The 15,081-nt window shown below is 42.9% G+C and overlaps 1 protein-coding gene across 4 annotated transcripts in view; it reads left to right on the top strand.

Annotated features, from left to right (window-relative positions):
- Nucleotides 1-15,081, top strand: part of FIG4 (FIG4 phosphoinositide 5-phosphatase) — a 3,828,182-nt gene that overhangs the window by 790,116 nt on the left and 3,022,985 nt on the right. The gene's annotated exons all lie outside the window — the stretch shown is intronic.

Raw genomic sequence — 15,081 nt, 5'->3', positions numbered from 1 at the left:
ATGATTCCATATTCAAGCCTGCATATGAGGAAATTGCAATGGTACCTCAAGAACCTTTGGTGTCAACACACACAGGACCTGGATATGATCATTCCTCTGCTTCCATGTCTGCAGACAAGAGTTTCTATGGTGGGCGACAGCTTGTCTACAAAACAAAGGCATGCCTTTTCGCCCACCCCCTGCCACTCAAGTTCTTACCAGAGACACATCAGACTATACCTGGGGAGCTCAACTTGGATGGCAGATGCATACAGGGACATTGGAACGCCCAGCAGATAAACCTGCACATAAACCTAAAGGAGGTGATAGCAGTTCAGCAGGCCTTACTAGCTTTCAAGCATCTTCTTTCTCCAGGAACTCTGCTTGTAAGAACAGACAACACCACAATCATGTGGTACATCAACAAGCAGGGAGGGACTCACTCTTACCCCCTGTGCAGGCAGAGCATGAATCTCTGGTCTGTAGCAGCATCATTGAGCCTGCATCTCCTAGCTCAGTTTCTTCCAGGGAGACTCAGAGGTTTGGCAGACCAGTTGAGCAGACAGACCCTGGATCCTCACGAGTGGTAACTGAACAGAGCAGTCTTTTACAGCATCATTCAACGTTGGGGCACTCCTCAGGTGGATCTTTTCTTCTCCCCAGACAATCACTTTCTACATCTTTTTTGCACCAGACAGCATCACAGCAGAGCCTGGACAGTGAATGCTCTGTCCTTCCCTTGGATGCTGCTGTCAGTTTATGCCTTCCCTCCTCTTCCTCTTCTTCCCAGAGTTTTATTGAAGATCAAGGGCAAAAGACCAAGGACTATTCTCATAGCTCCAGACTGGCCCAGACAGCATTGGTACCCACTGCTTCGCAGTCTCTCCCAATTTCCTCCTTGGTGTCTTCCTCTGAAGCCAGATCTTTTGATTCAGAAAGGGGGAAACATTCTACATCCTCATCTTCAGTCTCTCCACTTGGCAGCATGGCTCATTGTATGAATCAATCCTTTTTTTTCTTCCCTTTCCCGGCAGGTGGTTGACATGCTTCGGGAGGCCAGGAGGCCTAGCACTAGGAAGTCCTACACTAGCAAATGGGAAATATTCTCTCATTGAATGCAGGCTAGAGTGGAATCTTCTTCTCAGCCTACCCTTCCTCTGATCCTGGAGTACTTGGCTGATTTGCTTCAGGGTGGTCTTTCTTTTTCCTCTTTCAAGATCCATGCTTCAGCCATTTCTGCTCATTGTTCTTTTGAGCAACCCATTTTCTCTCATCCCTTGATGAAAATGTTTCTCAGAGGTGCTTGCAACTTAAAACCTCCCAGAAGGGCACCTACTCCAGCCTGTGATCTTAATTTTGTTATAGAGAAACTCACTCGTCCTTCTTTTGAGCCCGCTGCCACTGCAGATGTAAAGTTTCTCTTTTGGAAGACTGCCTTCCTCTTGGCTATAACTTCAGCAAGGAGGGTTTCGGAGCTGCAAGCTTGAATGGCTGTGGAGCCTTTTCTTAATTTTCCATGCAGATCAGGTCTCTCTGAGAACGAACCCTTCCTTTATGCCTAAGGTGGTTTCTAGCCTGACTCTTAATCAGTCCATACATCTTCCTACTTTCTTCCCTAATCCTTGAAATAGAGGTGAAAGGATCCTACATTCTCTTGATGTGCACAGACAGCTGAGGTTTTACCTAGACAGGTCTAAAGACCTTAGGAAATCAGCACAGTTATTGGTCAGTTTTGCCCCTAGAGCTCAGGGTAAAGTTATTTCTAAGCAAATCATTTCTAAATGGATTGCATATTGTATTACTTTCTGTTATTCCCTTCATGGCAAAGTTCCTCCTCAAGGGGTTAGGACCCACTCCACAAGAGCCGCTTCCACTTCTGCAGCCTTTTTAATGGGTGTCCCTACTAAAGACATTTTGGAAGCTGCCACATGGTCTTCTGTTCACACTTTCACAAAGCATTATAATTTGCCTTTATTGTCTAGAGCCAGGGCAGAGTTTGCCACTGCTGTTCTGCAGGGCATTCTCTCCAGTCCTTGATTCTGTTGGTTCCTCCTCCCCTTTTCTCTGGGCTTTGATAATCAACCCATTGATTAGGACTGGAACAGTGAAACACGATGAACATAGTACAGTTGTGTGCACTTACCATAAATGTAGATGTTCGACTGTATTCACTGTTGCAGTCCTAGTTTACCTCCTTCCTTCCCCCTTTTTGGTCCTCTCCTGTTCTCTTTTCCTAAGGTACAGGCTAAATTTGGTATTATTTCCCAGAGTTGCTTTTGGTTTAAGCCTTGTTTTCTGGGAGCTTCTGACTATTATGGCAAGAAAGACTGAGGAAGTGACGTCAGCTGCCTCCTTTTGTATCGGACGTCCTGACGTCCTTTACAGTCAACGACAGCCAATGTCATATTTACTTACCTTTGGTGTTCTGGCCGATCGAGGGCTACCAGGAGCCGGATAACCCATTGGTTAGGACTGCAACAGTGAATACACTTGAGCATCTACATTTATGGTAAGCGTACACAACTGTACTTTCCTCCTTGGGAATTTACTTTGATTCTTCAGGCCTTGGTTGTTCTCCCCTTTGAACTTGCAGCTTCAGCAGATTTAAAGTTTCTATCCTGGAAGACAGTCTTCCTAGTGGCTATTACTTCAGCTAGGAGGGTTTCTGAGCTTCAGGCCTTGTTTGTTATGCCCTCTTATGTGATCTTCCATAAGGATAGGGTTTCCTCCGCACAAACCCTTCTTTCTTAGCAAAAGTGGCATCTGAATCAAACATTAATCAAACAATTAATCTGCTTCTTTTTTTCCCAAATTTTCAGAACAAAGGTGAATATAAACTGCATTTACTAGACGTTCATAGACAACTTTGTTTTTATTTGCACAGAGCAAAGCCCTTCTGTAAGTCTGACCAGTTGTTTGTGTCCTTTACTAAGCCCTTTTGGGTAAGGCCATCTACAAAGTTTCTTTAGCTAGATGGATTACGCTATGTATTTTGCAGATTTACAAAGACAAAGAATTGTCTCCACCTGGTCCGATTAAAGCTCACTCTACCAGCTCTATGGCGACATCTGCTGCTTTCTGGTCTAGGGTGTCATTGGATGACATTTGTGCGGCAGCAACTTGGGCTAAGTCGCATACCTTCATTTCTCATTATAAGTTGGATTTAATCTCTAGAGGGAGAGCATCCGGAATATCCTTCCATGAGGGCCTCCCAGGGGCTTGAGTAGCTGGGTACTCTGTCCCACAGGTTGAAGATAAAATGAAGTTAACTTCTTCAGATAAAGTTATGTACTCACCTTAATGTTCCATCTGAGTAGTTATACTTCATTTTTCTTCAACCGTCCCATCCTCCTTCCCCCGAACCTTTTTATGTTATGATCATGTTATGGTTTCTTTCTAGTTTGAGCTGCTGGTTAGTTTGGTTTGCAGCAAACTCGATATGAGGGAAGGCAGTAGATGGTGGTGTATTATGGGTAAGGGGAAGGAGCTTGGAGCTCGGAGCAGATGCTTGTAAAGTTGCCGGCTCAGATCCGATATGGATCCGAATACCCACAGGTTGAAGAAAAATGAAGTATGACTACTCAGATGGAACGTCATGGTGAGTACATAACTTTTTTTTCACCCACATCTGATATCTCTACAGCTGACCCTGTGGGCGATCAACTTTTGATCCCTTTCAGACACCCATTCTCTGAGGACGTGCTAAGGATTTTGCAGGAGGGCAGGAAACCCACTACTAGAAAATCTTATATTTCCAATTGGAGATTTTCTATTTGGTGCCAAAAAAGAAAAATGGATCCCATTGATGCGGACATTCCCCTAGTGCTTGCCTACCTGTGTGAGGTACTTGGTAGTGGTCTTAATTACTCCTCAGTTAAAGTCCATTGCTCTGCCTTGTCTGCCTTCTTACCTCTGACTCCTCCTCTAGCTTCCAGGTTGGAAGTCAAGCTTTTTCTAAAAGGCATCCTACACTTAAAACATCCCAGGGAACCAGTTCCTCCTCCCTGGGACCTCAACTATATGCTGGAAAAACTTACCCAGCCCATTTTGTACCAGCAGTTTCTAGTTCCTTAATGCCAAAAGTTGTTAATGAGTTGTCACTTAATCTGTCCATTCAGTTGCCTTCTTTCTTCCCTTGTCCTCAGTCCTCCAGTGAGAGGATTTTGTACACTTCAGATGTGCATAGACAACTCACATTTTACCTTGACAAGAGAAAGTCTATCAGGAAGTCTGACTAACTCTTTGGGTCATTTCATCCCAGGGCTCTCTGCATGCCTGTGTCCAACCAAACTATACCTTCATTGATTTCTAAAGCTGTTTTGTTTTGCTATGAATTCCATGGAAAGTCCTTGTCAGCATCTGTCTAGGTGCACTAAACTAGCTCAATTGCATCCTCAATGGCCTTCTTCAAGGATCTCGATGCCCATTCTATCTTGGCAGCAACCACCTGATCGTCTGTGCACACCTTTACGAAACATTACAAACTGGGCACTGTCTCTAGATCCAGAGCAGGATTTGCTAGGGCAGTTCTGCATAGATTCCTGGAAACTGCTTCCTCTTAGTTCTCCTCTGTCTGCCTCCCTGGGGTCCCTTTTAGCTCTTGCACTCTCACATATGTAAAGAATACTGCAACACTGAGTAGAAGGACATAGAATAGTTGTGTAAAATCTTACCATAACCATAGATGTCCTTCTCTTCTATGTTGCAGTATTCTATCCCTCCCGCCTTCACCCCTACAGCTTGCTCTTTACTAGGATGATCCTTCTAGGCTCCACTTTGTTTTTCCTCATGGGGCTTTCTTATTCTGAAGATGGTACATGCGGATGTCCCTTCTATGCCTATGTGCGACATCCCACATACAGGCAGTGGCTCTAAGCTTTTGTATACAGGCTGGACGTTGGGCGAAGTACAATCCATATGTAAAGAATACTGCAACATAGAAGAGAAGGACTTCAATGGTTATGGTAAGATTTTACACATCTATTCTTTCTGGAAACACCTTCCAGCTCATTAATTAAATCATCTTTACTAGAGGTCATCCTTGCCACCTTAATGCATTGTCCTTTCGCTAAACTCTTTTTCTGGAAAAATGGGTGGCAACTCACAAAAATGCAGATAGGTATTACTAAAGGCAGGTTTCCTAAAAATCATGGACTTAAAACCATTATCAGTTAAGTTAATCAAGGTATCCAAGTAATTAACACTAGGACTGTCAAAGTGTGAGGTAAACTTTAAAAACTTAGTAAGTTTATTTAGGTAAACCGTACAATCATCAATCAATGGTAAAGTACCCCCCATAAAGTAAAAAATGTCATCCAGGAATCTAAGGTACAAGTTAATACACTTCAAAAATTCACTGTTGAACATACAAGATCTTTCCCAGTCTAACAGCACCAGATTTACATAAACCAGGGAACAAGTGGCACCCATAGCCACCCCTTTAATTTGTTTGAATAACTCACCTTCAAAAAATATAAAATTGTTATTAAGTGCCAGAGAAGTCAACTCCACTATAAAATTTAGTTTATCATTGGACAAAATGTTATAATCCCATCAAATTGTTTTGAAACATTTCTAGTCCATCTTCAGTCAGGATAACTGAAAGCAAATCTGTAACATCAGTTTAATAATACCAAGTTGTTCTTCCATAGGTTGTGTTTTAATCAACTTAAAAAATCCCATGAATCCTTTGCAAGGTGTGGAATTGTGTTATAGATTGGTTTAAGACACCTAGCCACTAATATTGCTGTGGAGGAAGATTTCGAACTTTGAGCTGTTACTACAGGTCTAAACGGGGGATGATTGTGACCCTTATGGACTTTAGGGATCACAAAAATGTTTGGGATGATGGATTTTATAATTTTAAGAAAATTATGTGTGCCCCCATCAATCCATCCAGTAGTAAAGTACCCTTCTATAAAAGGTCATGTTGGTGAAATGCAATATTAACCTATTTTTTTGATAATGGCACATATGTGTTTACATTGTGTAAAATGTTCAACTTAAAACTAGAGTAATCCATAGAGTTGAATAAAATCAACCCAACCCCCTTGTCAGGCTTCATAATATGTATAGATCTATCCTTATGTAAATCATGAAGTAACATCCTCTCTTCCATGGTTAAATTACTATAATACTAATGTTGTTGTTTTCTAATAAATAAATGTAATCCATGACAGCTTTCTCAAAAACACTAACAAAAGGGGTATAGTTGAGAGCTGAAGGTGCTTTTCTTTTTTGAACTGAATATTGTCTGTCATTTGATTTTGTGCACCAATCCAACCACCCTTTTCTCATGGAAAAATATTTCCAAATTTAATTTTCTTGTAAAAAGTTTAAATTTGGCTGAGCAATCAGCAACATCAAAATCTCGTAACAGGGCAAATTTAAAGCCTTTTGAAAAAATCTTCTTTCAAGATGGGTAAATGAGTAAAATTAAAAATGTTGTAATCCTTGTAGATAAATATAATGTCTTGCTTCACTGTAATCAGTGCCTCTTCTTCTCCCTCCTCTCTTAATATTTCTCCCCCTTGTAATGTGTGAAGCATTTTTGTTGCTGGGACCAGATCTCTTTCCTGTTTGGATCTGCTCGCCAGATTCTCTCATCTCCAAAGTATGGAAAATCCCTCTGATCAAAGGTGTTTAGTGCTCAAGCAACTTCTTCCTGTATCCTGTCTGAAACTGGGTCATATGTCTTTCTCCCGTGGTTGAAATTTTCAAACTCCTGAAATCTGTTAGAAGGCGCCCTTTGTTTCATTTAATCCTGCTGAATCTCCATATTTAATTTTTGAACAATGCAAAAGTTTTTATCACAAAGTCTTTTATAAGGTGTTTAGAAAGTATAAAAAGAAATTATGTACTTACCATAACGTTCCATGTCAGTTGTTCATCTTGCCTTCATTCTTACAGATGGGTTCGGAGCCAGTCCTCGGCTCTGAGTTGGCCTACTACAAAGCTCGAGGTCTTCAGATAGCTCGAGGCCAAGGCCCTATACCATGATGCACCTAGAGTTACCTCCGATCTTGTTTGCTGCTTATAATAATACCATATGTCATTCTATCACTCCATAAGAGAAAGCTGTAGAAAAGTTGAGCAATCAGGAAGAATCCAGCATCTCGGTGTTTGAAAAACCCTGGATGGGGTAGGAGGGTGGGAAGTAAGAATGAAGGCAAGATGAACAACTCATATGGAACGTTATGGTAAGTACATAACTTCTTTATGTGAAGTTGTTCCATCTCGCCATTCATTCTTACAGATGGGTAGTGTCCCAAGCACCATCTGTCTGGGAGTATGTTTTTCAGGACAGTAGACCCAAAGGAGGCCCTGTCAACTTTGTAATGAGTGATAAAGGTATGAGGTCTTGACCAAGTGGCTGCTGCACAAATGTTATCTATAGGAAGTCTGGCAGAAAAGGCAGAGGATGTAGACACTGCTCTTGTGGAGTGAGCTTTAATTTTATGTTGTAAGGGCATATTAGCAGCTGAATAAGCAAATATGATACAATCAGATAACCACTTAGTGTTGTTTTTGCCACTGGCATACCTTTCCTGGAATCTGAAAAAGAAATGAAAATCTGTTCAGATTTCCTAAAATCATTTATTCTTTCCAAGTAAAATCTGAGCTGTCTGTGAACACCAAGTTTGTGCAGCATATATTCTAAATTGTTGGAGTGATTGGGGAAGAAAACTGGCAAATAAATAATTTGATTAAGATTAGCTTCAGTGTAAACTAGGCAAAAAGGAGGGGTTAGTTCGAAGTGAGACTGTCAGCATGGAAAATCAAATAAGGAGGATTAATGGACAAGGCTTGAAGCTCTGACACTCTGCAGGCAGAAGTGATAGCTACTAAAAAGATAGTCTTCCATGACAAAAAATTGAGGTCACATGAGGAAGCTGGTTCAAATGGAGGGAGAATAATGCGAGAAAGCATAACATTTAGATTCCATGGAGTATAGGGAGATTTCACAGTTGGTCTGAGATGAAAGATCCTTTGAGAAAGGCTTTGAATAGTTTGTGTGACATAATGTTCAAGCCTTCAAATTCAAGGTGAAAATTAGAAATGGCAGCAAGTTGAACACGAACTGTTGCTGCTGCAGCTCCTTTGTTGAAGATCATGGTCAAGAACTCTAGTATAGAGGCCATAGGGGCTAGGTTGTGATCAGTGTTGTTTTGAGAGGCCCATCCTGAAATATTTTTCCATTTGATAAGGTATAGCTTCCTCATAGAGGATTTATGAGAGGATATGAGAATTTGCTTTGTCTCATTAGAAAGGTTATGGAACCTGGCTATGATGGGAATTGGAGCAGCCAAGCTGTCAGTTTCAGGGACTGAAGAGAGGGATGAAGGTTACCCAACGAGTGCGTCAGAAGATCTGGAACTGGGTCCAGAATACAGGGGTCCTCCAAAAGATGAAGTAGAAGGAATGGGAACCAAATCTGACGAGGCCAATGAGGGGCTATTAAAATGATGGTCCTTCCCAGGGCTTTTGCTTTCTGTAGTACCTTGGGTATCAGCGGGATTGGTGAGAATGCATAGAGGAGACCCGTAGGCCAATCATGTACGAGTGTGTTCCTTGGGGCTTCTCCCGGAGGGGGAATCAGGGCAAAGTAGCTTCTGAATTTCGTGTTCATGTGACTGGCGAAAAGGTCACAGCAAGGCTGGCCCCACCTGCGGAATATCCTGTCTGCTATTTCTTTGTTGAGGGACCACTCATGAGGCAACAAAATTGCTCTGCTCAGCTTGTCTGCTATCACATTTGATTTCCCCGGAATGTGCTTTGCTAACAGAAAGCGCTGGGTGGATATAGCCCACCGCCATACTCTTAGGGCCTCGTGACAAAGGGGGTAGGACATGGTTCCTCCTTGTTTGTTCAAGTACCAGACCACTGACAATGTTGTCTGTCTGAATCACAATTGTACCCAGAGGAAGAGAGTCCTGGAAGTACTGCAGTGCTAAACGTACTGCTCTCATCTCTAAGACATTGATATGCAGATGTGTCTCTTGATCGGTCCACGTGCCTTGGGCTGTTCTTTCCTGAAAATGCCCCCCGCACCCTATCAGGGAATTGTCCGTGGTCACTGTGGCTGCTGGTGGGGGTTGGACAAAAGGACAACCTATCATGACATGAAGAGAGGTCAGCCACTATGGAAGATCCTTTTAGCATGAGTTTGTGATAATTATAAGGTGAGACATTGGGAGCTCTTGGTAAGACCATTGAGTGAACAACAGCCATTGCAGAATCCGCATGTGCATGTGACCCCAGAGGTATGTCCAATGTTGCAGTTGCCATATCATGCCTAACAATTTTAGTACTTCTGATGCTGGAGCCTTGTTTTTGGATATCAGATTGCGGACCTGCTGACGGAGTAGTAAGACTGTTTCTACTGGAAGTCTCAGCTTGGTGGTGGTGGTGTCTAATTCTGCTCCATTAAAAATGGTATGTTGAGACGGCGACAAGGCAGATTTTCCTGAGTTTATTGTAATGCCTAGCTGACTGCAGAGTAAAAGAGTGGTGTCCCTGGCTTGAATGAGTTGATGCCTGGTGGTGGCGGTGAGGAGCCAATCATCTAGGCACGAAAACACCTGGAATTCTAAACGTCTCAAGTGAGCCGTGACCACTGCCATGCATTTGTTGAACACTTTGAGGGCTGTAGTGAGACCAAAGGGAAGGGCTCGAAACTGGTAATGATTGTCTCCCAGCCAGAAGCGCAGATGATCCCTGGATGGTCTGGCTATTTTTATGTGGTAGTATGCATCCTGGAGATCTGGCGAGTGCATCCAGTTGTCTTTCCCTAAAAAGGGGAGTATCGACTGAAGCATGACCATCTGAAACTTTTCTTTCTTGACAGATCTGTTTAGTCTGCTGATGTCCAATATAGGTCTCCAATCCCCTGTCGTTTTTGGAACTAAAAAGAATCTTGAGTAAGTTCTGGATCCTATCTGGTCTGCTGGGACTGGTTGGATGACTCTTTTTGTTAGCAACAATCAGACCGCTATTGTTGCCTGTTCTTCTGTAACTGGGTGGAACATCCGGGATTTTTCTTGTCAGTGGAGGGGGGGGGGGTGAAAGGAATGAAATATCCTCTGGAAATTATACTTTGTACCCAGTTGTTGTTGGTTATTTTGAGCCAGGTGTCGATACAAAGATAAGTGACCCCCGACTGCCTCCAGAGTAGAACAGTCATGCCTCCTTTTAGGAGCACTGGTAGGGCCTTCCAAAGAAGTGATCTCTGTCACCCTGGTTTTGCCGACCCCCTCTGCCATGAGGTTGGCGTCTTTCATTATTGCTCCTTCCTCTGCCCCTGGAGGGGGGTTCACCACGTGTGTCCTGAAAGGCTCCTTGGGCTTTTTGGAACCACATCCTCCCTCCCCTTTGACCCTTGGGGTAGGGTCTGGTAGGGGTGGAAATACGGACTCTGGCAGTAGACAGAGTCTTTCCTTCCTACTCACAACCTGGTCAAAGTTTCCTTAACTTTGGGCCCAAAAAGGGACGAGCCATCAAAAGGGGTATTTACAAAGGATGACTTGAAGGGCTCCACAAAGGGAACACAAGCGCATCCAAGAGTGTCTCCTAAGAGCAATTCCTGTACCCACTGCCCTGCTCATTCCATCAGCTGCATACAAAATGAGGTGCATGGACGAGTTAAATATGGAGTTGAGAGTAGCAAGCTGGAAGGCAACTTTATGTGAAGCTCCTACAGCTACTGTACCCTGAAGAGCATCTCCCAGCTCTTTAAGGAGATCTCTTTGCAGTCTAGTAAAATGGGTTAGACAGTTGAGCGAACGGAGTGCAAAGGTCACTGAACTGTAAGTGCGCTTCCCATATCTATCCATGATCCTAGAATTTCTGTTAGGAGGATGGATAGAAGATGAAGTTTCTGAAATGTCCTTTTTGGTGGCTGCCGCCACTACCATGGCATCAACTGGCACACCCTTAGTCAGAAAAGATTTGTCCTGGGGAGCAGAGATAAATTTATTAGGCCTTCTGGGGACAGGCTCCATGGTGTCTGGAGACTCCCACACCCTTCATGAGACTAGCTGCATAAGCTCATCGAAGGGCGGAGACACCCAAGAGGTGGAGGGCTGAGGCCCGAAAGCCTTCAGGAAAACCGACTCATCTTCATTAAGTTTGGTGGACTGCCAGTCACCCCTCTGCCTAAGGATTTCTAATATCTCAGCAAATGAGATATTCTCAGAGGGGGACCGTGGGGACCCTTCTGATTCATTCAAGTCTGTATCAGATGTCAGGGACTCCTGTGGGGAGTCTAGATGCTTCTTCTTACAGATTCTCTTCCTGGGAACCTCATCAGTGGGGGCTTCTGGTGAGGTGTCAAAAGAGCAAGGGCCACCCAGTGGGGCTTCCTGAGGCTGTTGGTCTCTACACCTGGCAAGGATCTGTGAAGCAGAAGCAGACACAGGCACTTTAGGGGAGGAGGTAGCAAACCTGAAGTCAAAGATGTCTTAGGAGACATAACTTTCCTCATGGCTTCGAAGGCACCTCTTCTTCGATGCGAAGGGACTGACGGATCCGAGGAAACCATCGATACCCCCGGCACCGGGACAGTGGGCTCTGAGGCAGAGGTAGGAGCCAAGCTCATCCGAGCCGAAGCCCCAAGAGGCACCGTCGGAATTGACAAATCTGTCCAACTATCCTCCCCAGAACCCGACCAGAGAGTGTCAGCTCCTAGATTCCTCGATCGGCACCGAGGATGTCAGAGGAAACGGAGCCGAAGATACTGGAGCAGGTCTTGGCTCAGAAGGCTCCACGATCAACAAGTCTGACTCCTCCAGCTCCGAAGGATGGGATGGCTTGGAGGAGGAGGAGGAGTAGTAGCTGGTAAGAGGGTCTTCAGTTCCAAATCCACTTGGGTCGGAGCCGATAAGAATTTAGCAAAGGCTGGTGCCTGTAAAATCTTCTGCAGTACATGATCCACATCCAAATCGGAAAGGCTAATCGAAGACCACGATGAGTGGATAGAAGGTATTACATACTGTAAGAGTGGAGACTCAGGCAGTTCGGATACCGGTTCCAAAACTGGGGACCGGCTCCGAAAAGATAAGATGGTCGGCTCCGAGGTCTGTGGGAACCGGCATTGAAGACTTTTTAGATTTCTTATTGTCAGAAGCCTTAGAAGATTTTAAGGACTTACTGGATCCATCTTGGTCACTCAAAGCTTCTTGGAATGAAGGTTTAAGTAAACCACTGTCAATCAATTTTCTCTTTCTCTCCTGGAGAACCCTAGAAGAATGACATATGGAACAGCTTTCCTGGAGATGCATTGCTCCCAAACAATAAACACAATTTACATGACTGACTGTGACAAACATTTTCTGCCCACATTTAGGGCATTTTTTAAACCCTGATTTAGGGTGTGTGTCTTGGTCAGTCATACTAAAACACGCAGTATCAAAAAAGGGTGCTGTAAGACTAGACACACCCAAACAATAATAATCAAACAAGCCCTTTAAAAACTATCGGCTAAATAGTAGTCACACATACACAAAAACTATTTATCTAAACAGTCGATAGATAAATATATCAAAGTTGTGACAGAAAGTCACTATCTAAAGGCACACAATGTAATCTAAACTACTAATAAAGATATAACTAGGCCTAAGAAAAACGAGGCCAAAAAAGCTAAATAATTTAAGAAAGAGGCACCAAGGGAAGGAAAACTACACAAAAAAGCTGTAAGAGCTTATCTAAGAATCTAAAACTATTATTTAGAAAGAATTATCAATATTATGAAAAATATTTGAAGAAATAAGGTTTTTACTGGCCCGAGCTAGTGAGAACCTCCACTCTGTTGCAGCGGCAAACTAGATCTGAGGTAACTCTAGGTGCATCATGGGATAGGGAATTGACCTAGAGCTATCTGAAGACCTTGAGCTTTGTAGTAGGCCGACTCGGAGTTGAGGATCGGCTCTGAACCCATCTGTAAGAATGAACGGCGAAATGGAACTACTTCACATTATGGCTTTCAGTAGTAAACAGAAAACAACTTTTAAGGGATCTAGAGCAATACCAGAAGAAAGTAGTTTAGCCTGATGTTAGTGGGGATAGTGGCTAACAAAGTATATATGCTTCCAAAATAGCTTGAAACTTGACCTATGAGGACCACTTGAATCGCTTTTCAATGATACCCTCAAAACACGCTTTGTATCATGAGACTGGAGGACTGCAATGGTTATCCCACTTCACAAGGGTGGACCATCAACCGACCTCAGAAACTACAGACCCTTTAGTCTGACTAGTCTAATATGCAAAAGCCATGCGACAAATTATCGTGGACGTGATCAAAAAATATGTAGACAACTTTCAGTCACTGGGCCCAACCCAGTTTGACTTTGTCAGGGAAAGGTCATGTCTACTAAACCTGGTGGACTTTTCTGAGAAAATCATCAAGCAATGGATGAGGGGAAAATGGTGCATACTGCCTTCCTGGAGCTTGATACAATACCCATCTCAAATATAGTTGACAGACTCACCAAACTCTGCATAAACCCCCACATAACTCGGAGGATTGCAAGCTGACTCGCAGACAAGACCCAGAAAGTCGAGATTGGTGAGTCAACCTTGACTGAGACCGTTCACCAGTGCAGTATTTCATGACTCTGTGCTGGGACCACTTCTGTTTGACATCATCATCTTGGAGGTAAAGGCTAACGTAACAGGACTTTGGATGACCAAGTTCACAGATGACTGCAAAACTGGGAGCTGTCATAAATCCCCCCCATGACACAAACATCTTACAAGAGGGTCTAACACAGACAAATGACTGGTGCAAAGTCACAGACTAAAACTCAATAACAAGAAATTCATTATAGTGCCTTTTGGGAAAATCTGCCACCCAGTCTAATTACTCCATTGGTAAGACACCCCTAAGATTTGACCCAGTAGTCAGGGATCTGGGAACAGAGTTTTCTGGCCTTTGACCAACATGTGGCCAATGTAGTAAGAAAATCATTCTGTCTCTCCTAACTTATAAGTAAGCGCAAGACATCCAGGTGCAAGAAACTCATAATATCAGACGTGTCATTGAATATAATGTCCCTTTCAGCATTTACCTGACCAGACATATGCAACAGTTCGAATGTCCACAAAGGTTCTTTACCAGGAGAATCTAGGGTATAAGGATATTGTCTTATATGGATCACCTTAAAGCCCTATCTCTATACTCAGATTCCTACAGGATTCTGAGACGTGATCAATGCCTGGCATACAAGTCATCCTCAGAACCAACTCTGATAGACCTTCTTGCACATCGGCAAAATAAACAGCATCAGAATTACTAGATACAAGGATTTAAATTTTGCTTGCAACATAAATAAGACATGTTGACAAGAAAAATACGTGTCTCAGAGGGTTCCCCTGGTCTGGAACAGGCATCTATGTGAAGCAGATTCAATCCCTAACTCTATTCAAATGTAATCTTGACCAATGGATAGGAAATTGGAAATTTGCCTCAGGTCTGTCCTCGATGTCTCTGATGGACAGAGGTAGACAATAACTATGCCCAAACTAACATCCACACATAACCTTTAAAAACTTCCTAACACCCCTCCCCTAATAAATCCCCATGACACATAGGGACACAGTCAGGTTGGGTTGCATGACTAGGCTTTAAAGGTTGCCTGGTCATTAGCCTAATTCATACCTATGAAGCTGTGACCATTAATGTGGTAAGTGCATGAATTTTCTTTCATTTTGACAAAATAAAAATTCAAATGAAGGTGGTTAGAACTTTTCATATAATATAGGAATGACGTTTGGCCTCAATAAAAGTGTGAAATCAAAATTTAGATTAGGAAATTTGCTGCAGCAAGAAAATGTCAGTTTTGCAGAAGAATATGGTGTAAATTAACTGCAACAAAGAGTATATAAGTACCTGAGAATTGAAGAAGGGTCAGCAAACCAGCATTAATAGGTGAGAACTAAGCCTAGTAAGGAATGTTTCAGAATACTGATAATTATATTGAAAACCACTTTGACATTTAGGAATGAAGTTCAATCTATAAATTAGCTTGCCACAGAAAGTGCTGGGTCTTTTTTAAAAGGAAGAAAGCTTCTTACTAAATCAATATATGGTAAGATTATATATAT

Source organism: Protopterus annectens, chromosome 1.part0 (genome assembly GCF_019279795.1).
Source record: "Protopterus annectens isolate FY-2018-M chromosome 1.part0, PAN1.0, whole genome shotgun sequence".
Taxonomy (NCBI): Eukaryota; Metazoa; Chordata; order Ceratodontiformes; family Protopteridae; genus Protopterus; species Protopterus annectens.
Note: the sequence above shows the minus strand (reverse complement) of the source record. Positions and strands in the feature narration are given on the sequence as shown.